Raw genomic sequence first — 23,914 nt, 5'->3', positions numbered from 1 at the left:
TTTGGTTTGAAACTATTGAAATTGCATTATATGATAATGCAACAGAAGCTCTACAAGTGACTTAAATATCATTTTCTGAGAAGGCAAGCAGCAATTAATTGCCTGAAGAATTTTCAGGACCCTTAAATGTGTGCTCAGCACAGTACTACTTAGGTGAAGTTTTAAGTGTGGAGTTTTAAAAAGATTTGCTTTAAATTATGCTTAAACGTATTTGTAATCAAATGACATTTAAAAAATACTGCTGACTTCAAGGAGTCTTCGGTGAGGCCAGCATCTATCCACATTCTCAGCAAAGTTGTATCTCTGATGCTGTGGTTATTACTTTACATATGAATTCCTACTGATGCACAGACATAAATTGTAGTTATTACTAGTGCTTTTGAATCAGATATTTAAAAAATTGATTTGTGTTAATATTTGCCCTTTACAAGACACTTTCCTAAAACATGGCCTAGCAATATGTTGTTTTCAAAGTCTAAGACTAAGACTTTTTCTAAGTCTAAGACAGACAAACACATTACAAAGCAACCTCTAGGGGAGAAAAAGTAAATGACAAATAAAGAAGTTGACTATTTTGGAAGTGCAGTTCTAACTACTTGGAAACTTAACAATTCCGTATCATCTCCAAGACTGTGGGTTATATTCAGTCACTTGCTGGAGATCCAAATCCTTATGCCCTAAATCAAGAGCATGATCAACACCATTCCCTGGGGAGAAAGTACAGACATGGCCAAGAGAAAGGAGGTCCTTACAGAATTACATCACGGAGTTTCCTCGTTCATTTGCCCCTCTGGGACAAATGGGGTTGCTGATAAATGACAGTTCCCAGAATATTCTCTGAGACTTCTGCAAATTCACCACAGTCCCTGGGGTGATCAGAAATTCATAAAATCACTTGCCATTCTTGTATTCAACTTCATCTAACTAAAGAAGAACACAAGTATTGGGAGGCTACCTTATTTTTACAGATATATCTATTCATTACAAATGTCTTCCTTTTCCAAGGAAGTGGAAAAGTATGGTCAGCTCACCACATCTGCTGGGCAATCCACGCATGAGGAAACAGTTCCATGCCAAGAGATTCTTTCTAGGTTAAAGGACTATTCTGATTAATGCAGGAGAATTCTTGTGTACAACTGAGGGAGAAATATTGAGCCAATAATATTATGCCAGTTGCACTCATTAACATCAGTGTATATTATGCTTCAAAAAGATCCTAAGAATTCACAGTGGACTGTAAATATATGAGTCTAGTACAGGAAGGTTGCTTCTATTTTCTATCAACGTTAATTAACAGAAATCTTCTCCTTCCAGAAAACAGTTCATTTCTCTAAAAATGGACAGAGCAATAAGACTGAACAGTGAAGAAGGAAATTGCCAGGAAGATGAATTCCAGGAGTGTGAGGTATGCCTCTTGAATCTACTCACTAGAACATTAGGTAAATTGGTGCTGAAACTTTTTTGGCTGGAAAATTGATTCTTCATCTACAGAAGACACTTTTGCTAACATCATGACTATGCGATAATTAGCTTTCTGTTTCTATTCTTATGTTTGTGCTACATTTGTCTGAATGCTTTTTTTCCCTGTATCAAAAAGATGCAGTATCTATTGGACTAGTTCAATTTTAATGTCTAACATTTATCCAATAGAGAAAGAAAAGATAGAAAAATGAACATGTTATTTTATGATGGCAACTAAATAATAACTAACTGACAGATGTCATAGTCTTTTTGATGATTTTGGTTAACTAAATAGTAATCGACAGATGGCATAGATTTTTTTGGTGATTTTTGTTCATGTTATGATTTTAGACACTATCAGATCTCTCTATATGATGACAATAACAACAAAAAAAGAATAACATGAAAAAGTACCCTCAATTGCAAAGAAGATAGATATTTGTATATTGCTCTAACGTGTTGGATTAGGATTGAGTGCATACTAAATTCAGGATAAAAATCTGACAATAAGAATTTTAGACTGATTAAAAAAATCTTCATGGGTTTATTAAGATACAAGCTATTGATTACTTGATATCTAATGCTGGATTTACTGAAAGCAGTAGATGTTTTACTGTTTTTAAAATTATGTTGGTAGCTTCTTCTGGCTCTTTCAAGGAATATGTCTATTGTCTTACATTTTTTTCTCTTTAATGACAGCTTCCAATTGTAGCAATACATAAAACACAAAAAGAAAAAAAAATAAATGATAAAAATACATTATAATCTTCACAAACCACACTGAATGTAATGGCTTAGCTGGCAAATACACCCTTATCATGAAATTCATCACAAGAAGTAATTAATAAATTTTTACATGTGTTGAGTTACATAATTAAATATATATATATGTTAAAAAAAATAAAAATCAGAGGTTATTCTCTTAAGTGTTCTTATTGTCATGAAACAAGGAAAATTTTGACACTGCCATGAAGCCCTGAACTAAATTAGGGGAGTTTGTGAATTTGGAAATAGTCTGTGCTAATCTAACTAAAATTTCTCCTAACCATCCTTTTTGCTACCAATGCTTTGCCAGCTTAGACTTGGATTCATTGTCTTGTCAAACCCCCTTTGACTCTTTCCTGCTGGCTAAGTGTATGAGAAACTCTAAATGTGACTAGAGAAATTTTAAATCGCTGTTATTCATTCCTTCCAATAGTGCTACATCAAACTGTACTATCATAAGCATATCTTTAAGGATTTATTTATTTATTTACTCATTTATTTATTTATTTTACAGCACATTTTCACAGACTTTTATAAAATATTCCTGGAATATTTGTCAGTATCTCTTTTCCTTAATAATAAGAGTAATAAAAATGCTACTAAGAGTGCAAATTAATCCTTAGTCTATACATGTTTAATCTATCACTGAATGTTATATATGTATAGAAAATTGAATTTTAGGTTGAGGTTCCAAAACAATACATATCTTTTACTGAAGAATCTAGTATCATATTTCAAGATTCCTACTTTAATTTTTTTTCTTCCCCCTTATTGAAGGCCTTTGCACTGGTTATCAGGTAAGGCTGCAGCAAGATGAGGAGAGTTTGAAAAAGTTTTTTATTTTTAGTTCACTGCACTGAAATCACTTTTCTAGGTCAAAGTTTTCCTTAGTATATGTGACTCAGTATGAAGCCAAAAATTCTTTGTGAGTTTTCGGCAGAGGAGTGATGTCAACCATTTGGCTTTTGGAAAGATTCTCAATGGATTCGAGCCACTGGTGGATATGGGAAACTTATTTGGAAAGATGATCCATTTCTCCATAGACTACATCCAACTTTTCAAATTTCTAATGGTTAATTGAGCATAGCCCATCAGATGGAATTTGTGATTATTAGATCAGTGTTGTGTAGCCTGTGCAGAAGAGCTTTTGTCAGCCATGATATATATATGGTCAAGAGCTTTTTTCAAATATGCGTGGTGAAAAGGATTCTTCAGGTCCCCTTAGATGTCACGCTAATCACTAACTCTGTTTTCAACACTAAAAATTGACACAAGTATTAAAAAAAGTAATTCTGTGCAAAGACACTATGCAATAGAGTCTTAAGCCACTATCCTGTAGCTCCCCCAGCATCAATAGAAGTTGAGTATTTATAAATCCACGTAGCATGTAGCAAAAACCTAGGAAAAAACCTAGGAAAAAATGCTTTAATATCTTGATTTTTTTTTAATTGTACAGAGTTGTTAGTAAGTGCATGATAGTAAGTGTAGTAAATGTAGCTGATGGCTTCAAATTGCTAATGTTAAATACATGTTTAAACCTTTACAAAGCCGAGGCCTGTAGAAGTAAAAATAAGGAAACTGAAGGACTAAATGGTAACTTTTTTTTTTTTTTTAATAAATATATGCCTTAAAAAGACAGACATGCCATATTATGCCTACTTATTTTAATTTCCAGAAAAGTGACAATATTCACATCCTTTTTAATAACAGGTTCTAGAGAAAGAAACAAGAAAGTAATATACTATCTACATAAGGCATAGACCAACAAATAGTTAAGAAGCTATAACCTGAACAGGGTAGTTTCCAAGTGACAGCTCAAATTATCCTTTTTGATACAATTCAAAATGTAAAGATAAAACTATAGAACAATCAGATATTAGCTGATGCAAGCAACGCCATTGAGAGGGAGATCCTGTTAGAGGCAGAGACTGCAGTGAGCCTGCAAGAACATAGCTGTCTGGTGAAGGACAGGTTTGTTGAATAGAATCTGCCTTAATTTGCAAGAGAATAAAAGGTTTAGGTCACATTGACTTGCACAGTATGCCTTATGTTAACAGGCTTCTCTCATTATGGAAGTCCTTTGGAGAAATCAAGAAGACATTAGTTTCAGAGAAGCTGTTTTTCTTGTTAGTTACTGGCCACTGTGCCTGGCCAGAAGTAGAAGGAGCTTTGGGCCTGCTGTTTTTAGAGATGGAGGACAGACTGCAAGCCAGAGATTACACTGAAGAGAAATGTCTTCTCAGAAATGTCTTTAACAAGGAACATAAAATAGTCAAGAGTACCACCTGTTTTTAACTTTCAGAAAGCCAAAACCACAAGCAATAAGCAGAATACAATTATGAAGAAGAGACACAGCTGATTGTACTTTATATTTTAAAAACAGAATTTCAGAATTAGGAGAATAAACTCAATATTTGCCTGAGTCTGAGGTTAAATATTTGTAGTAACATTTCTATGTCTCATTAAATTTCACTTCCAATTCAAACTGTCTTAAATCTGATTGAAAACAGGCTGAGGAACAGTATTTGGGACAGTTGTAAAAGTAAGTAAAAGCACAATTGGTTGGACTGAGGTGCTTAATGGGTTTCCTCAGATACTTTCCTTTACTTAACTGTATTTTATTTTTCTGTGTGGGTTCATGTAGGATGGGGAACAAGTAAAAATTGAAGTACATACAAGTCAGAGCTGTCTGTCTTGTTTTCTGCATATTTCTAACTTCTGTGTAGATATTTGCATCTGTCTTCTGTCCTTCTGACATGTTCAGAATATATCACCCGAATTTTCAGTTTGCTTATACTACTTCTTTAAAAAAAAAAAAAAAAAAAAAGAAAGAAAAAAGAAAGGTAAAAAAAAGGTACATTATTGTGTCCCCCTTGCTATGCACTTGCATTTCTTTCTAGCAGAAACTGGCGTGTATGGGGTGGATGCTGGATGCCCACACCACATCCTCACATGGAACCAGGACACTCTTGAATGCCCACCCACGCCTGGCAGCCAGAGAACATTCTCATTTGAAGAGTTTAGACTTCCCCGGGATAATTACACTCTGGAGAGAATAAAACAATGGTCTTTTGATATGGAGAGAGGAGAGAAAGGTCATGTTGAAGGCAAGGTTTCTGTCATTTTGATTACGGAGATTGTATTTTCACATCACAGTTTATTTCTATCTCCACAAGTCTGTTAACCCATGTGTTTCATCTCGTTACAGTACTAGCTTATCAGAAATTAATTTTCACTTACTCTTGATTTTACTAAATAACGTATCGTGGCTTCTACTGCTTATGCTCTCCTCATAAGTCTGCTGGCAGACATTATATACAATGTCTTTAATGTAAGAGATGCCACGTAAACCCAGCAGTACCCGGAAGCATGGACTCATTCAGCTAGCATGAAAATTAATGAAGTGGAATGAAAGCCTTCCCAAGGAAAAACTGAATGAAGGGAAAGGTTTTTATTATTATTGTTATTATTTTTGTATGCAGTCAGTTGGCTTTTTTTTTTTTTCTTTTTTTTAAGCTCAGTTTGAAAGCCATTGAATTCTTTCTGAAGTGCTCATTAGCTACACTTAGCGGATAACACTGCATTTATTTTGGCACAAAGCTGGTGGGCAGAGAGAGTTAGAAGGCAACTTGAAGGATTTAAATAGTTTTAATGCCAGTGGAGGGAGTGCATGGTCTGAGCAAGTGCAAAGGAGAAAACAAACACTGAAGAAATTAGCACACTATTTCCCTTCTGCACTACAGCTGAAAGGGGTGAACCAGGGCCTGCAGGAAAACAAGTTTTCTTCTTATATGTATACATTTTTTTCAGTTGGTTAGTTCTTGTTGTTTATAAGGTTGCTAAGAATAGTCAAAACTTCTGGCTTTTCTAGTTGAAGCCAAAGGTATTGTGAATAAAGGAGGACAGGGAGTGAAAGATCTCAGGTACCTCTTACCTGCATAGTGGTACCACTTGCAGTTACTCGTTAATCTTAGGCAATGCAACCTGTATATTTCCTTGAAACAAGCAAGATCCGGTAACATGTAACCTTGCTGTAGAAATGTGGATTTCCAAATAGTAGAGACATTTTGGAGCAATGTTTGCATATCTGCAATATTACAAAACCTTGTTAAAGCTGAACATAAGAAATATGAGGCATAAGAAACATACCATCTAAGCAACCTACATCTTGCTGTGTCTGTGCAAAAGGAACATTTAATTTTGTGCTTAACAGGCTTGGTCAAAAGTTTAATGAAGCCAAAAGGAATCTTTCCATTGACTTAACTGGAATACAGGTCCAACCCAACCTCCTTCAGACTTGAGCTGCAGTCATAGCCAGCAGCAAATCAGTAATACTAGACATAGACAACTTCACTCAGTTACTGGTCTGCCAAACTAGACTTCTTACCCATTGCAGCCTCTTCTTAAAGGCGTTTGTTGGGAAGTGTAGAAGCTGATGGAGAGCAGAGACTTAACATGACTGCCCGTGACAAATGACAAAAGAGGTTAAAAAAATAGAAATTTTTATGTCCAGAGCATGTGCGTCTTAGGTTGATTGTGTGTGCAAGTATGAAGTAGCAAGAAAGAACACCCTGTAGTGTAATTGAATGTTTGATATAAACTTTCACCAAATCAAAATAATACATATAGCTTCAATTCTAAGGTCCAAGGTAAGGACAAGAATTGCAACTGAATGCATATTGATAGCCAGTTAGCCAGCAGTGCAATGGTTCTATTAAAAAGTCCTTGAACAGCCATGGGGCTCTGGCAGATTATGTCTTTTCCTCTCAAATCTACAGAGGGAAAATACTCCCATCATGTATCAGCTTGAAAAATGTTATAATGTCCCCCTAAGTACACAGACTCAGCAGAACATCATGTTGTCTGAGCACTGCTAATGAACCGAGATCCATTTATAGTATGAAAAACAGAGATTCAGCAGTTCATTGCCATCAGGTGTCTACTGAACTGTATGAATGCAGTGTCAGGAAGCACAAAATTTGCTCAGTCAAGGTACAATATTGAAATCAGCCTGAGAGGTGAAGGAGAGTTGTGAGTTCTATAGGTCAGGCCAGAAGTATCACTTTGGGAAAGGCTATAAATTTCGCTTAGTTTTATTGGCTGCTTTCCTAGCTTTTACTGAAGCCTTTTACAAGATCTGACATACATGACATGCCACTAGCTAAAACAGAGCAAAAACAGAGCAGCTGCCCTCAAATACAAGCAAGACTAAGGATTCATTTTAGTTAGTAGAAGGAAAATATCCATATTTTTCAAAGTCTTACAAATGTATAACCCCTAATAAATATGTTTCTTTGTGTGATTTTAACTTTGCAGTCTAAACAAACACCTTTTTTTTTTCTTTTTTTGCTTTCTAAGTGGCATCAGTAAAGTTAGAAATAATGAAATAATTCTTTATGAAAAATAACTTTTAAAAGCGCTAGTGCAAAACACATGCAAGTTGTCTTCTGTTTGCGTGGTAAAAAGAAAGTTTTCAAATGTGCCTGAGAGGTTGGGGTACCAAATTTCCTTAACATTAGTGGAAACTAATTCTATGTGGCTTCTGAAAATCCCACACCTCCCATTCCCTATGTTTGTGGAATAGATGGAATTTTCTAATGTGAAACATTGTTTGAAAAATCACGTATATTATGCAGAACAGAAGTTTTATTTCTGACTCAATAGTGATTTCATCTATAAATAGCTGCTTCAAAGGGAATACAAATCACTGGAGGGTAGTGTTCTGATGGGGTTGTGGTTTTGAAAACAAGGTTACTTAACACAAGTAAACATGGAACAAACTGTTCAAGCTTTAAAACAGCTTCTAAGTTGTCAAAAACTAAATTTCTGAAGAACGCAAGTGGGAAGATATCCTTTCCAGCAAAAACATGTAAGAGAAGATGAGGAAAGGAATGCCTTGCAGGCAGTGTAAAAATTAGTTCAGCATTCAGTTGTCACCAGAATTCACAATAGAAACAGGTTTTACAGTCCTTTCTCTAAATACAGTGAAAAATCTGAGGGATATGTGAAATCTCCTGTACATGGTGAAAAAGATAGACATCTCACAATCAATGCAAATTAGAATGGTCATCTACTGTCTCTATGGCCAAAATAAATAAACAGATAAATTGGGTTCCTTGTGAATTCCAGAGCTGTCTGAACGGACATCATTAAAAATACTTTCCCCCACACACGGTCAGGGATCCACCAACATTCCTGGTAAGGAAAGTTACATTGCTGTCAAGATGATCACCATACTGTAGTCTTTTTACAAACTGGGATAATATCAATCCAACTTACGTAAGGATTGCAAGCATTGAAATACTAACTCCTAGTGATTGTTTGCAAATAAGCAGCTTTTGATGCCTTGTGAACTACTGAGTCGGAGTTACTTTGTTTGAAATGACATTTCAAGAACAGCAAGTGGCTTTCTTTATTGGATCTGAAACATCATTTTTGGGAATACCATATGCTGTGAAATATTTGTAGCAGATGATTATCAAACAACTGCATGCAAGACAAAAAAAAACCTGACCTGAAACATTATGTAAAATAGATATTTTTTATGTTTTATGAATCTTCCTTAAAAAAGGAAAACATATCTATTTTTAATATTTTCTTCCGTGTCTACACATCTGTCTATGTTGGGCTTGGCCAAATGATTTCTTATTTATTTCCCCTTTTTTCTTTATCTTTTAAAGCTTATTTCTTGTTATCTATTCCTGCCCATGCCCTTTTTCCCTGCTATGTGTTGCAACTACTCCATTAAGCCCTACTGACTGTGACAACACTACCTGTTGCAAGACTGACCCAACTTACAATTTTATGTTCCTTTCTGCCACCTGGTCATTGCCTGCCATGTCTTCCAGCAAAACAAAGACCTCTTTGAAACTAACATCTCTTGTGAAACACCTCTTTGTGATAATCAATTTAGTAATGGTATAACCTCACCTCAGCACATCAGACTTCTGAGCTATGACAATACAGAATGCCTCAGGGACTGCATTTTCAGATTGTAGACATAAAACACTCAAAATCTGCAGCTTAAGTCAGCACACAGCCCTCTGGATAACCAAATTGCATTTTCCTGATTATTAAAAGGGAACACATCTTCCTTATTAACAGGCAACAGGTTAAACACCTGAGTTTAAGCCAACAGAAGTTTATCATAAAGAGACAGAAAGCCAAACAAAATAATGTATAATTTTAATTAGCTGTAGTAACCCATTGGTAGTAAAATTGATCCCCTTCACACCTTACATAGCTGCAGTAGTCATAGTCAAGCCCTTCTCAGAATGATGAACCGATAGCCCAACTTTTCTTCTCTCTACACATTGCTCATATTTGACAAAAGGGTGTCCCAATCAATCCGTTATTCTTAAAAGATGTTCTGCTCTTGGGCTTTTACATTCCCTCCCAGTTCAGTCAAAGTCCTATGCTGAGCATAGTAGTTACATCAGAGTCTGCACAGTAAATGGCTGAAGATGGCAGAGTGGGTCTTTTACTCCCTTTGGACTCAAAACCAAGAAGCCCTGCTTACTAGGTTTGCTAGTGGACAGTCCCATGATGAGTCTGATGCCACCCTTTGTGTTTTGGCTGTTTAGAAAAGGATTGGTGATATTCAGATTAGGTGTTGGGTGAGAGCCATCATTGCACTGTACATGTTCTGCAATATAGCCAGGCTGTTGAGATGTTCAGAGAGGTTTTGACAGTCCAGTTGCTGATCAAGACTGAAACAGGGCACATCGTAAAAACATTGGAGAAGGTCCAGTTTTTACTGTCTAAAAATCAAAATAAAGGAAAGGAATGGATGACATTCAACTTTAGCATCTACAAACATGATCTGTGCAGTTGTGCTTCTCTTAACTAGATTACTGGAATGCAGAAGCAACTTCATAAAGTAGATCCATAAGCTTGAGTTGCATAGCTGTCTAAAAAAGTGGGAGAAAGACCTTAAGAAATAAAGGAAAGTGGCTGAAACCTTTCCTACTTATTCTACAACCCCCAATTAGTATTTTACAATATATCTATTATGATTGTTAATTGACAAATAAACAGCATATTACCTACATAGGAAATTAAAAGAAGGGAAAATGAAAACGTATATCCTTCTATCTAGCTAACGATACTAGAATAAATGGTCTGTGATTATTGAACAACAGTTAGTTGAATAATCCAGTGAACAGTTCCTTCTCTTTTGCAGGCTTATTTGTAAAATCCACAGGAAAAATACTTCCTAGATTTTTCATGCTAATGTGGAAATTCAATTGCTTTCTAAACCTACAGGCTAAGTTAGCGTTACTCTATAAGAAACAAGCTATGCCACATAGCAATACACTAACATATTTAGTTCCTTCTTTTCTTTTTTTTTCTTTTTAGGGATGTTTTTATTTTTTATCAATGTTATAATCTCAGAACTAGTGGGATGGATAAACAAGGCTTATTCACAATCACTAATTTTAAACACAGAGACCAGTCTAAATTAAGCTTCTCTCCTGAGTCATTCTCCAAAGAAGACTGTCTCTGTCTCTTTTTCTCTTTCCTTCTTTCTCTCTTTCTTTTTCCCTAAAGAGTCTGGGGAAGAGATTAGCCCCCATGAATGCTTCCTCTAGTACTAAGTCATGTTTTTCCTGAAAAATTGACTGCTTGTACCTTAAACAAAGGTGAATAGGAACTTATTAAAAAATAAAAATAAAAATCACCCTTCAACTACAATGAAAAAAAAAGAGGTGACCTTTGACAATAACACTCAAACTAGAATACAGCTGAGACATATCATTCGTTTAAATAAGGCATAGAATTAAAGTGTATATCTGTATTATTCCCTGTATCTGTATTATTAATACAAGTCACATTTGTTTTCTTAATTTTTTTCATTTCCAATTTATTTTAACTTTAGTAAGGTTGAAAGAACCTAAAGACATAGTAGTCTTGAAAGGATTCCAACAAGTTGTGCTACATATGTGCAAATGTTTATGTCTTTTTTGAAGTTTTTTTCTCCCTTTTTTCACCAAGCTGTAATAAAACTATGTGCAAAATGTAAATATAAACAGTTGAGGGAGCAGTCTCCTAAGTGTGTGCACACTGTTTCCAAACTAGGAGATAACCCATCCAAATATGTTCTGGAATTGGGGCAGTACTGTACTGATCAGCAAGCGATAAATGAAATTAGAAACTTTATTACATAGTAACTTTTTAACTGTATGAAAAAAAAATAAAATTAAGCTTTCCCATTTTGAGTCGAAGATTTCTAAAAATTTGCTGGAAAACACCCAGAGCCAATAGCAGTTTGAAAAAAAAGTATCAGCACTATAAAACATTAGAGACTGTGACATAAATCCTGAGTACATTGTGTAACACTGTTTACATGGTGAGCAACAAAACCTTACTTAAAGTGTATAGTGTTTAAATGTCTTGAGATGCAACATAGGTTGCATTTTAATCCCTAACATTCTGTAATGCTGTCCTGATCTAGGTGTTCCTGCCCCAGCAGGGGGACTGAACTAGATGATCTTTCAAGGTCCCTTCCAATCCCTAACATTCTGTGATTCTGTGATTTTAACGCAATATTCCATACATCTATGGAGAAAATATGCAAATGTTAAATGACAATAAAACAATGAATGATAATAAATGTCAGACTTTTTCTCCTGAAGTATTTATTTGGTGTTTTAGTAAGCAAAATATCAAAAGATAGCTTCTCTTGTAACTAAATTGTGCTGTTTATTCTGGTAACTGTCATCTAAACAATTTAAATGTTTAATATTCTGTTCCCCATACATAGTATTGGAGCAGCATACTAATAAATAACAACAATGATTCAAGTTTACAGCTCACCCAAATCTCATAAAAGGCTCAAAATAAATTAGGATCAAAATATTCAAGCTGTGATTCAGTAAGACCCTTTAAATAAACACATGGGAAAACTATTAGAAACAGGGAGAACTCAGTTTGATAATACATGACATTCCACTTATGGAAAAAACTGCTTTGCTTTGTTGCCTAACACAGGAAGCTTTCTGCTACTAGCTAATACCAAAGCACATTCAAAAAAACAAAATGTCAAAACATTATTGTTTTTCCCTATTTGAACTATTTAGATATACAGATCCAAGAGAACTCATGAGTGACAGCAGTGACTTAGAGGAGAAATATGCCATTTTCAGTTACCATACTTGGAATAAGAGATGAAAAATGGTTGTAGCAATAAAATCTGACTCAAGTACTAACCAAATGTAAAAGAACACAGTGAATTTTATTTGAATAATTTAAAGCACCTTCACAAATATTGATTATGTAAAGACTGCAATTTATGGAGGTAAGAAAGATTAATAATGTTATGCTTACATTAAAAATTAACACCTGGAAGTGTATTGACCACAGGAATTTGAATGCAGGTATTCTAACTCCCAGACTCTACCCTGTGTTAAACACAGCATGTCAGTAGGAACCATGTGTTATCTAGCTTTATGAATGTAAAAACGTTTGTCTGCTTCTAGTACTCCTTAACTGAGATTCCGTAGGGTTTTCCAGAGTTATAGAATGAAAAATTATCAGTACTGTTTGTGTTTTACCATATGGAATGATCACAGCAATGCCAATAGCTCACAATCAGAAAAGTTACCCAGAAGTTATATGTGTGCTTATATTTACTATACAAATCAGGAATAGAAAGTGTTGCATGTAAGCTTTTAAAAAGACGTTATTTTCTTCTGTAGGGTGGAATAACACCTCTCAAAACATGTTTGTTGCCCTGTGAAGAATGTCAGAAACACCACACCATCTGGGCAACTGCTATTTCTGAAGGTGAGCAGTGATCAGGGGATGAAAAAAGGGAGTAGGAGCTGTGGTAAGCAGCTGGCAGAGATGGATCTCCTCTTCCTGTGCCTCAAAGCTGTGAACTTCTCAACCTGAGTAGGCCAGGGAAGGTAGCATTGCCTTCTATGCTGAGAATGCCTGGCATGGCCTAGAGGAAACAGCAGTAGCAGGAAGCAAAGCATATTGAAAGTGAAATTTTAACAGGTGATTTGGGAATTGGCTGTGATTTTAACAGCTAATTTAACTGACCAGGACCAAACCTTTCTTAGTACTACCCTGAAGAGAGTAATAAAATTCAGAACAAGCAAGTTTGAAAGCAAGGACCATAAGAAGTAAAACAAACTGTCATGTGGTGTTGAGCTAAAAACTGTCTAGAAATTAAAATGAGATTAAATACTCTCTGGAAATGTTCCCAATGCAATTAGAATTTCCTGTTGCAACTGAATTACCACTGATCAGAAAATCTTGGATTTGGCTGTAGAATAAGATAAGTTTAAATTTTTGTAACTGTGATTGCAGAAATCAATATTAACCAAAGAATATTAAGAAGTAATGTTTTATTGTGGAATGTATGGGAGAGTGGGAAAAAAGATAAGTTAGAAAGCTCCCAAGGAGAAAAAGTGATGCTAATTCTGACAATGAATTTCAACGTAGAAAAATTACAGAAATGTGACCTTTTGCAAGTTTTTCAATATAAAGCACTTTAAATGTTGCATTAAAGTTGACTATTCAGTCGTCAGCAGGTGTTAAGCAAATTGACAGCAGCAATAGCTAGAAGAGGCTAATGTATGCACATTTCTGTCTCTTAACATCAGGAGGTTTACTGGCTGAGAATCATTCTGACTAATGATTTATAAACAGAAATAATATTAGCTTAATTCTTTTGGTCTGGAACTCAGTTTTGTTTTGTTTAGCAAATAAAGAATGAAGTAGTGTTCAAAGGTATTTCCAGAGAGCATCTTTCTTTAATTAAAGTGATTGCAATGACCACAACATTTTCAGGCAGCATACATACGCTTTTACAGAAATTAAAACAATTTGCTTATGAGGTTCTTACACTTTTCTTTTTTCAAAATGCTATCAAGGAGGGAATGGGTGGAAATTGATACTATCTCTAGTTTGGTGAATGAGATGGTAGAGAAAGATAGAAGCCAGTGACCATATCAGTATACCAAAATGGAAGTAATTTAATTCAAAGGTATTTAATGTACTTCACAACTAAGGTGCTGAAAAAAACTATGTATGGTTCTGCAAAGGGAATATAATATATATATATTCCTGAATATAATAGATGAGTTGAAATATGTTCAAGATTTTTTTTTTCTCAAATAATTTTGAAAAGGAAAAAAAAAAAAGAGAAAGCATGCCACTTTCAAAAGAAAAATGCATTTATTTGAGCTTAAAAAAAGAGACACAATAATCAAGCTATTTGCCAGACTCACTTTTTTTTTTGTCAAGCAACATCACAATTAGGGAACTCAAAACTTTATGAAGTAATTAAGTAACTGCTGTTAGTTTTTCCCTTATACATCATAATTTAAAAAAACATGCTATATTTACAGTGTATGTCTTGACATCACTGTAACAAACCTTTACATTTATTTCTTTAGTCATGAAGATAAAATAATGAAAACTTTAAATGTAAACAAGTATTTAGTGTAGATCTCTGAATATTTCACTTCAATCCCGTTGCGTACAGCTTGGTTGCAACCTACCTAATCTGTTTCAGTGTGTGATGAAGCACTTAATGTGGACCCCTTAGTGGATTTACTTTTGAGCATAATGCTTCTAAACTCTGAGATCAGTACACAAACTTGGCACAAAAAATTAGAGGCTCAATATACACTCCGTTCTTGTACCTTTACCTCTTCTTGGTGTGTCTTTCTCCATAACCCTTACAACAGTCTTCCCACTTCACCAGCAGCCCATGTTCCCACGATCCCAGACACCCATCAGGCCCAGCATGGCCCCCTGTTCTCAGACTTCTGAATAAATTGCTCAGTCATGAAAGAGCTGTGAGAGAATCTGTTGAAAGATAGCAAAGGCAGAGGTGTGGTTGTTGGGGTGGGATTGTTAGCTCAAGGTTTCAAGAGGAGAAACATCAACTTGGAAATGTATATAATACTCATGGAGAAAAAATGAAGGAGTCTGCTTAAGGTTGGTTAGAAAGGTTTGGGTTGAGTTGTCAGAGTCACCAGTGTTAATGGATCAACAACTGTGGATCAACAACTCAACAGGTCTAAGGGCTTGTCCCCTGAAACTGCAAGGGCCAACCTTCCCCTCCTGCCTGGCCAGCAAGGATTTTTTGGGTGCTGTATTGGACTGCTAAGCACATGGATACTTGATCTAACTGCTCATTTAATCCTAGAGATATTTTATGTGCAATAATCTATTAAAATTGCTTTTTACTTTCAAATTGCATATATGTTTCTTGCAGAGCCTCTGTACCAAGTTAAAGATGATTGGACAAATTGACCCAAAAAGGGGGAGGTAACATTAATCTATTCTCATCTACTCATCTTTCTCCTTTTCTCCCCCACCATGATGTCACTACCTCTTTTCCTAGACTGCACCAGGTAGTAAAACTTAAAGCTATTTGTCTTCTTTTGCTGTACCTCTTTTTATTCCCATGGCACTGATACTACAGAAATAGTAGATGGGAGTCATTTGTCCACTCTGCCTACATGGATTAACACAATCTGTTAGGAAAATACTAATCACAGCCATTAAAACGCATTTTAGATGATGTATGGAAATGTCATCCTCAATTAGGCAGATATTTTTCTGAAGTTGAAACCAAATATTCTTTTGTAGAGTTGTATAAATGTAAGATGTAACTCCAACGTTCCAATAGCTATTGCTTTTGTATAAACTTTGTATAGATATCAGATCAAGAATGTTAATGTACCTTAAATGACATTAAAATGAAACCTTCATTTCCCTACTAATAGATATGGTGGAAATGAGACACAAACAGTGAGAAAGATTTGGTTAAGTTCACTGCTTCACAAGTGAAATTTAGACTGATTCATTTAATAGATTTCTGAAGGTGTGAGGATGCTTGCCTTTAATACATCATTTTTAATTTAAGGCTATCCATATTTTCCAGGTAACTTTGTGTCACCAGAGGAAAATATGGATCTCTTGCAGGAGAGGATATGAAACATTGTAGAACTGTCAGGACTTCTTGCGTGAATGTTATGATATATGGAAAGAGTTACGGATAAAGAATATAAATCTCATTTGGGGTGAGTGAGGTAATTTGTTGTTGACCAGGACAAGTGTTTTTGAAGAGTGGAATTAAAATTCTTCATTGAGTAGGGACAGGACATTGATTTGTGGTCATTACAGCAAAGAAGAATGGTGCTCTTGACCTACTACTACCTACCCTTTGACATAAGATAACAAGAATTTATTGTTGCTTTTTGTTCTCTGCTGCTTAAAGTTCTGCACTGGAATTCAAACCTGCTTTCATGTGGCTTCAAGTACTCTGTATTTCTTAAGAAGCATGGTGATCTGTGGCAGTAATTCTGGTGGAAAAGACATTTTTCTGCCAGTATACCAAACATACTGGAGTTATTCAAGTCCTTAGTACCCTTTTTAAAACTTTCTGATTTCATGAACCATTTTCCTGGCATCTCAGAATGGCTAAATTCTGGTTTTATAAGGCAAAAGTACTGGATATATTTTTTTTTCCATCCTCAAATCCACTCTATCTCAAAGGGGCTTTTACGCATGTAGTTTTGTTACTCAGTGGGAACACAGTCTAAGCAGATGTTCCTATATGATGATGCAAAGAAGAAGCGTTTGTTTCCTTTTTGTCTATGGCTGGCTTTCATAGTGTGCTGTCAGCTGCGAAAATATTAAATGTGGCTAGCAATTTCAGGTAATTGCTGAACAAAAAAGATTATTTATAAACAATGAATTGTTCCAAATAGAAGTCAAAATTCAGAGTCCTTTCTCTGGGCACAGTATGTGGAATTCAGCTGACCAAACACAGATTTTCACTCTGCCAGTATCAACATCTGAGATAGTTGTCTGCACCCTCTTTACAAGTTAATAGAGGAAAAACAGCACTAGAGTGAGATGTGGTTTACTTCATCCTAATGCAGATGTCTAAATCAAGAAGAACTTGTTCCCTAAATGTGGCTGTTTCTCGTCATCAAGTGTGAGAGGAGCTGAGGGTAGTTGATCACAAATAGACGTCAGCTTTATACTTGGATAGATACAAACCTGAACTCTTCTTGCTTTTTGACTCTGCACGCAACTGCCCATCTCCTCTCTTGTCACTTAGCTCTGGCAAACCTTAGCTTGTCTACCTGTAGAGGAACTATCACCAGGTCCTAAATCATGGAATCATTTAGGTTGGAAAAGATCTCAAAGATCATCTAGTCCAACTTTTAACCTAGCACTGCCAAGTCCACCATTAAGCTATGTCACTAAGCTCTACATCTACATCTTTTTTGAAGACCTCCAGGGATGGTGACTCAACTACTTCCCTAGGCAGCCTGCTCTAATACTTCACTACCCTCAATGCTGCTTTGGACTCTAGACTCCTTACCCACCTGCAGATATCCCAACTCTTTTCCTCACAACTATGTCCTGAGATGAGAGCACCTCACCTCCCTACAGCATCTCAGGAGTCTGGAAGAGGAAGCTGATGCCAGTGGCAGACAGGAGCTTCAGTGTATCCTCAGCCCCTTTAGGGTGCTCTGATCCTGCCAAGGGCAGCAGAGTAGCCTCATCTGAGGAAACAGACACTGATTGGTTGAAAACCAACTGTCCTCTGTTATGTGAATATTTGGTCACCAGGAAGAATAGTTTGGGCACCTCAGGAAGAAAGAAAGGGTGAATTTAATGGCTATGGTAAGAGAACACATCATAGTCACACTGTTTAAATAAGATCTTTATCTTGTATCATGAGAATTTGCATGTTGATTGTATGTTGTAGCCAACCATGAGTCTTTCTTGGACACAGGGGAGCTATTTCCTTCGTTCAAGCATTCATCATCTATATCAGAATGAACCTGTAAATGTTTGTAATGAGGACATACACCACTGTCTTCCTGGAAATAAACAGTTAACGGACTTCAGAGGGAATGATAAGGCATTAACAGACTTTAGAGGGGAGGCTTTACTTTGAAGAAATCACCCATCCACCTTTTGCCTCTTTTTTTTTTTTTTTTTTTGAGGAAGACAGAAACTGTCAACCTTAGGATCCAGAGGGGAACTGGAAGATTAAGTATAATGTCAGAGAAAAGGGGTAGATGCTGTGATGATTTTGTGCGATAATTTTAACTGCATTATTACAAGGCTTTTTGTATTAATTTGTGATTTGGTTTATCCGGCTGTTAAAAATGGGTTGGACTGGTAATAAATTAATAGCTTCTTATGTGTGGTATGTTCAATTTTCCTCGTAGTGACATTATGAGAATATTATCATTGGTTGAAGAAAGCAGCAGATAATGAAGCTAATAGGCCTGTTTACATAGAAGGGAATGACAGAAAAGAATGTTAAAGAAAATTAAATAAATTAAGACAAAACTAGTTGTCTCTGGTGAAGAGAGAGAGAAAAAAAATGTATTTTAACATAAAGATAGCCATTTAGAATAATTATATTATTGCAATTATAGAAAACACATAAATTCAGAGCTAAAACAAGCAAAAACACAGAAGCTTTATCATGATGTTTTTTGAAGAAACTGGAAAATAAATTAAGTGCTTCTAACTAAATGCAAACAGTGAAAGAAGGTCAATGGTGGACACAAACATGACAAATGAAGGTAAGGACATAATAACTATTACAGAGTCCTGGTTTATCCCAAAGGAAGAGGCTGGGTAATAGAGTTACAGGATGTTCCAAAAGAAAATGTTCAGCATAGAAAAACAGAAGTGGAAAGGGAGTATATCTTTGTAATGTAGGAAAGTTAAAAGAAATCTTGAATGGAAAACAAAATCAATTTGGCAAAATTAGTGTGGAGCAAATGTCTAAGCACCAAAAATATAAAATGGTAACTTAAAGACTTTTTATTGCCAAATAAGTACAGAACAGAGGACATAAAATTTCTCAGCTGCTCTAAGTTATTACAGTTCACTTGCTTTCACTGGAGCTACAATGATTTGAATTATCTAAAGATAAATGAAAAAAACAGTCTAGATAGAAAGAGAAGATGAAAGATGACAGCTGTATTCCTAAGCAGGAAATCGTAGAGGAACTTAAATGACACAATCATAGATGATTCCTTTTGGGGCTGGGTTTTATTAATTTTATCTGATCTCAGATTCACTTAGGCTTTGGAGCACTTAAGGCTAGATTCCACTTAAAAGCTCTTTGATTTGTTTTTTCTCATAAGAAATCTTGTAAAAGGAGGAGAGGAAAAAATGGAGGAAAAAATAAAAAGGGAACGACAGCTGGAGAAAAAAAAAAAAAAGTGCATTAGGAACTTAGCATAATAGCTTAGTAAACCTATTCTTCACTCTTTTGAGTCAGAGTGATGTTCCAGTCCTGATCTATCTGTGACTTTGATTGGCTTTGTGATCATTTCTACTTGTACGGGGCATAATCCTTCATGAAATGTAACAGAATGAAAAAGAACACTACAAAATTTGTAAATCTCCTATAGCAAAAAATAAATAAGACAATAAATATGTATAATTATACACACACCCTGTGTTCCACTCTCTTTTAATAGCATTTGCAGGTTCAGGCTAAAAATTAACACTGTGTTTCTTAGCATTTTTTATTAGAGAGCATGTTGTTAATTCCTATGCAATACATATATAGTTTAAATGAACATCATTGTGATGGAAAGGTCAAAAATAAGTAAAGAAAACACTAAAATAATAGATGACTTGGGGGTAGGGGTTATGTGTAAGTACAGAATATCATACAGACTCAGAGTTCAAATTCCCCACGTGTGTTGGAATTTACATTTGGAAATATAATGAATTTCAGATGCTTGTTAGAGTTGCACCTTTGTCCTACTCTTTGACCCAATCCCTGCTGACAAGATAGGTTTCACTGACCTCTGGTGTCTGTACACATTTTTTCTCTACTATGTAACCCATTTTGGTTCCAAATAAAGATTGCCTTGCAATGTTTCAGCTTTTTTTTTTTTTTTCTTTTCTTTCCTCAACAGAAATAGTCAAATATAATAGAAATACTATTCTCATACACTAAATCCTCTGAATTCAGCAGGGTGTAGTCAATAGCTTTTAATTTATATTTTGTGTTTATAGTTTTAGTTTTCCTTAGTAAAATAATTAATTCACTTGATGTCAGAAAATATGAAGGGAAAAAAAAGAAAAAAAAAGATTTGTAACAATTGCTTTTATACCCTCTTTTTAAAATATATATATATAATATATATTAGTTGAGAGAAATAGTTGTTTCAATGACGGAATAGTTTTACAGACTCTAAACACTGGGTCACATTTTGTTGTCCTTGCTTTTTAATGCTACCTTAGTCTAGGATGTCCTTAATGGAGATCATTGAGAAACTTTTAAAATTATGTACAAACCAAGGCTTAAAAAGATCAGAATCTGGATCATAAAGAGCAAACACAGACAGAAAGAGACTGGTGGGGCCAAGCTGAAATGCATCTTGATGAATTTTCTGAAATTATAGATTCTAAATCTAAAGCTTTAGAAAATATAGCCTCCGTATTCACCTTAGTGATTTAAGTCTAATTTTCAAAATCAATTTAGGCATTAGAGATCAATCAGCATAATGTGTAAAAATGCTTTATGATTCCCTTAATAAAAATATGGCACACAAAGATGACATCTGTTTCCTTTCCTACAAGTACGATACTAAAAGTATCTGGAACAGGTTGCCCAAAGAAGTTGTGGATACCCCATCCCTGGAAGTGTTCAAGGCCAGGATGGATGGGGCTTTGGGCAACCTGGTCTGGTGGGAGGTGTCCCTACCCATGGCAGGGGGGTGGAATTAGGTTCTTTAGGTTCCCTTCCAACCCAAAGCATTCTATGATTCAATGATTCTATGATACAACTCTCAGCTTAAAACATTACAAAATCTATATTTTAGGCCTAGGTCATAAAATAAATAACTTGCAAGATCATGAAAGTACTCTTCAATGAAATTTATAGCTATCTTTGTAAAAACAAAGCTGAAACAGAACCTTGACTCAAGCACCCTAGAACTTGTGTAGAACAACCCCTGCTCACCATCAGCGACAGTGGATCCTACTTGTGCTTCTAAATGAAGTTTTTTTCACAATTAGAAATCTGTCTTTACTTGTTTCTGCTATCAGAATTCTCATCCATCAGACTACTTAATGTGCAGTGTAATTTTCAAACATTTGTTTTCTGTAACTACTATGGGAAATATTGAATTAAAAACCACACTATTAATTTGAATCAAAAGATGTCTGGAAACACTGCCAAGCATTAATAATTTTTCAAATATTTAAAATTTGCAGGCAGGAAACAAAATATGGAACATATATTTGATTCTTCTCTGCTTTATTTACAGGGCTTCTACACATGGCAGAGGGCATGTCTTGGAGGACAAGAAACAAAAAGATAGCTGTGGAATCATAGAATGGTTTGGGTCTGAAAAGATCTTAAAGATCTAGTTCCAACCCCTCTGCCATGGGCAGGGACACCTTTCACTAGATCAGATTGCTCAAAGCCCCAACCTAACCTGGCCTTGAAATATACAAGGTGGTCTATCTAAGCCTCATGAAAGATATTGCCTTTAAGGTATACCATGACCATCATGTAACTGATGTCTTATTCCTGACAACCTTATTCTTTGTTACAATCCACCATAGATGGGGAAGAAGCTATTTTTTTATAAACAAAATCAGCTATCTGTGTTGTCAACAATGCCTGAAGAGGACAAACCAAAGAAGCAAAGTTAGTTTATAAATAACTAATTTTAAAAGTTATCTTTGCAGAGGTATATTTCTCTATGTTGACAATAGAGGGAGCCCCATCTCTTAACCCAGGTATCTGTTAGATGCCTAAAGAAAGATGTCATAAATAACCCTCTAAAATAGCTCTTTTATTAATGAATCATGTATAGTTATGAGAGGTAGGTTTGGGGTTTTTTCCCTGCTAATTTTCCTTTATTATATATATATATATATATATATATATGTATATATGTATGGCAGTTAAAACCTGTATTTATTTCCAGGCCATAAAATACCTTCCAAGCTAATTTCCAGTACATTCTCCAAAAGTTTCATCTGGCAAGCAATAGAAATTTCCAACCTTTTAATATGTACAAACACAGTAAATTGGCCATATAGAAAGAGGAATTCTCACAAGCCCTTGTAGTGACTGGAACAGACCTGCACTATTATCCTCCCTTCACGGCCTTGAAACGTAAAGGAAGCACATGCATTCTCTGCAGGAATTTCGTCTCACTCCAGTTTATTAAGACTCCCACTAGCAGGTCCAACTTCTACATATGCTTAGACAGAAAATCAGAATTTTGTACTTTGTTCTCTCTGGTTTACTTTTATTTTTTTTTACCACTGCTTGTATGCTTAAGGAAAATTCACATTTAACCTATACCTAGTAGAACATTTTGTGTGCAAGTGAACAAAATGCTATGCTGAAAGACATGCAAGACAGGAAATTCATGTTGAAAAACACACACAAGTGGAATGTCCACTAATTCCTGCCATGGTGGAAAGTATCTGTTGAAATAACAGAGGCTTGTAACCCTGTTAGATAGAGATAAACTATCTGAAGCATCGTTTTGGCTCTGCACTAGGCTCAACCAACATCATCTCTAATTGCAGTTTTCCCTTTTATATGGATCCACTTTACAAGCTTGTGCATGCGATGGAGTTAACAGCAAGAGCATGTGTTGAAAATCTCTTCAGGATACTCTGAGCTTCTTTTCCCAGCCTGTAAACATGCTTTCAGCTGCTCAGCACTTAGCAGTTGATAGTTTGCTACACATCAGAGCAAGAGAGGGGAAAATGAGAAACCGCTACCCCCCTACTCCTCACCTACCCACTCGCTACAACCTCCCCCCCCCTGCCCCCCTCCCCCCCCCCCCCATGGATATTTTGTCAGTTAATTCTTTTTTTTTTTTATTTTTTCTGGTCTCAGTTAATTTTTGTTTAAGCAAGAAGAACTTATCTGTTTCACAGATTGGTATTTTGTATGAAAAAAAAAGATCACATTATGAATCTCAAGAGGTATTTCCTGGAGAAGACAAAAATGTTCCTTTTAGAAAAAGAATCTCCTCTATGCTTAATCACTATTTGATGAAAGGAACAATCTTACCAACTGCAGACAAGATCACTCAGATTAAGCAAGGAAAACTGGAAATGAGCTTTTGTGTGTGGTTCAGGCTAGCTAGGACAGAACACTGACAGGACTGCTACTGCCTCTGTGTCCGGGTCCTGAAGAACTTCACATAAACACACTGCACAGACTGACTTTTGTTGGAATTGCCTTATGGCCATATGTTTTTGCAGTTCTTTTTGCTGGTCCTAGGTAGAATGTGGAAATAAGATTCTCTTATTAAAATTGATTTATTTTTCTTTCTCATAGTATGCATGAGAATCTTTAACAAATATTTAACAGCAAATGAAATATCAAGTATATTAGACTAAATTCTAGGCTGTCTTGTAGGTGTATGTAAGCATTTTTATTTTGTAATATGAACAAATAATAAAACTAGAACAAAGATATCCAAACTTGATCAAGATAAATTGCAATGAAGAACCTTTAAGTTTTTGAACTTCATCTCATTTCCAAGGTGTTAGTGGCTATTGCCGCTTATCAGTAATTTATGGTGGCACTGATTCATCTCACTGAAGTCTAGCTTTTCAGAAGAAAAGATTAATTGAGAGAGACAGGAAAAAGGATCCATATCCTTAATCATGGGTCTTAGGATATCAC

General features: G+C 35.5%; 1 long non-coding RNA gene across 1 annotated transcript; it reads left to right on the top strand.

The window, feature by feature from the left end:
* The first annotated feature begins 961 nt into the window (after positions 1 to 961).
* LOC121067629 lies at positions 962 to 20,009 on the top strand. Its single transcript, XR_005818360.1, has 5 exons — positions 962 to 1,091; positions 1,315 to 1,405; positions 12,924 to 13,011; positions 15,461 to 15,513; positions 16,133 to 20,009. It is a non-coding gene; the product is annotated as an uncharacterized LOC121067629 (long non-coding RNA).
* The last annotated feature ends 3,905 nt before the right edge of the window (positions 20,010 to 23,914 follow it).

This window comes from Cygnus olor, chromosome 3 (genome assembly GCF_009769625.2).
Source record: "Cygnus olor isolate bCygOlo1 chromosome 3, bCygOlo1.pri.v2, whole genome shotgun sequence".
Taxonomy (NCBI): Eukaryota; Metazoa; Chordata; class Aves; order Anseriformes; family Anatidae; genus Cygnus; species Cygnus olor.
This window is presented reverse-complemented; position numbering and strand designations above follow the sequence as displayed.